Genomic DNA, 2500 nt, shown 5'->3' with positions numbered 1-2500 from the left:
TTAAGGTCTGTTTTCCCTGCTTATATTTATTTTTTATTTACTTGCTGAGTTTTTTTATTTGTTTTTATTACAGTTGTTATTATTATCAGTATAATGATAATGGCAATGATAATAAACCAATAATAATATTAATAATATATATAAGTGTATTATTTATATTAATATTGATGACAGTAATGGTAACAACAACAACAATACATCAATAATAATGATGAAAATAATAATAATTATTATGATTGCCATTATTAAAGATGTAATAATGCAATGCCGCATTGATATACCCTTTACTTCCTAAAAGGACAAATTTGTCGGCTTTTAAATAAATGATCCTTTTGGGTAAAATATCCCGAGTTGGAAGGTGTTACACTGCTGAAGAAGACATTATTGTCCTATTATATTGACGGTACTGGCAACTCTGCTTCAGCCCTGGTTTTTCATCAAGCTCAGAAAACAGGAAATCATCACAGGGTGTGGATGCTTTATCGGGCACCGACTGCAACAATATTTTGAGCCCTCATGGATCCTCAACCAGGTAATTTACTGCAGAGATATTTACTTTGTGTAATAAGCAAGTTATAAGCTTAATGTTTCATACTAGTATATACATATTTGATAAAACAGAAAAGTTTTAGGCTAATATAAATAACTGTGACTAAATTGTCCTATGAGGCACATGCAAGTCATACTTGACCATATATAAACACAAGCTATATTTTAGCAACAATTATCTCCCACCTGCGTTTTCTTATTTTATCACATGATATGCTTTCTATAAGTTTTAAAGAAAATTTGATTTTATGGTTTGAAATCTAGTATAAGTAACATGGCATACTGTAATGAGGTATCATACAGTAGTAAAATGAGTTAGTAATTATTTTCAGGTGGATCAGGAATCACCACAGCCAATTTCTACAGGAATGGAAAAGTATATAGGCCACGGGTTATGCATAAATTTTTGTGTTCAAGTGATATTGTTGAATATGCTGTGGATGATGCTTACTCACCACATGAGTCTGAGGAAGGTACTTTAGTTCACGAAATATTGTTCGTAAGCCTCTCCACATTATTCATGTGCTGAATAATTTAAATAAAGTGCAAAATTATAAAGCCATGTCCGTAATAATTATTATAATAAAATATGAGTAAGAAAAACATTTTAGTGAAAAGTTGATTGACCTATTTTATATATACTTAGAATATTACAATAAAAAAAATCGCATATTTCAGAGCCGTCTTCTGATGGGGAGGAATTTCCTGATGATACAGTTGTATTAAAAATCAACAACTAAACTACAGTCTCTCCATCCCAGGCTCAATCGAATCCCAAGAATAGACGAAGAAAATTCTCAAGGTTGTACTGGGAACATATTCATAGCAGAGATGAAGCACCTACAGTTCCCATATATGATGTCAGCGACCGCAGTGAGATTGAAGGGGGCATATCTCTTCCAGTAAATATGTTCAGGAGATTTTTCTCAGATGAGCTCTTGGATATGGTTGTTCAGCAGTCTAATTTATATGCAGTTCAACAAAATACTAACAAACCATTAAATCTAGATAGGTCAGAGCTAGAGCAATGGTTAGGATTGTGTATGATCATGTCTGTCAGTAAAATACCTAATACAAGATTGCACTGGTCAAGCTTTTCTGTGGGAAGTGAACAGATCAGTTCAGTTGTGAGCAGAGACAGGTGGGAGGAAATAAAGGTAAATTTGCACCTTACTGATAATTCTCAAATAGATCCAATTGACAAACTATCAAAAGTTAGCCTTTACTCGAACACCTGAGATCCAAATTCAAAGAAATCCCCATGACTGAATATCTATGTGTAGATGAGCAGATGGTACCTTTCAAGGGGAATCCATCTATGTAACAATATATTCCTAAGAACCCACATAAACGTGGATACAAGATATTTGTTTTGGCAGATGATATGGGAATGGTGTATGATTTCATGCCATATGTTGGTAAAATAGAGCCTGTAAATAATCCAAGTGTTCCTGATCTGAAACCAAGTGCTAACTCGGTGCTCCATCTTGCTGAGTCTATACCCCCCTTCAAGAATCACAAATTATATTTTGATAATTGGTTTACCTCCCTCCCTCTCATAGATCACTTAGCTTCACGGGGTATATGGTGTAGTGGAACTGTTTAGCAAAACAGATTACAAAGCCTGACGTTCCAATCAGATAAGCAACTTCAAGCTTATGGGTTTGGGTCTCATGATGAATGGGAAACAGTGTATGAGGATGGTAGCAAAATAGCAGCTCTGAAATTGTTTGACAACAAAGCAGTGCATCTTGTATCTACATTTGCCACTTCATTCCCATTCGACAAGTGCACAAGATTTGACAGAAAAATGAAAGAAAGAGTAGAAGTTGCTAGACCATTCATTGTCAAGGACTACAATACACATATGGGTGGGGTAGATTTACATGATCAGCTGATGGCTTATTATAGGATGGCATTCAGATAAAAAAAATATTACCAAAGGCAAATT

This window comes from Penaeus chinensis, chromosome 32, assembly GCF_019202785.1.
Source record: "Penaeus chinensis breed Huanghai No. 1 chromosome 32, ASM1920278v2, whole genome shotgun sequence".
Classification (NCBI taxonomy): Eukaryota; Metazoa; Arthropoda; class Malacostraca; order Decapoda; family Penaeidae; genus Penaeus; species Penaeus chinensis.
Note: the sequence above shows the minus strand (reverse complement) of the source record.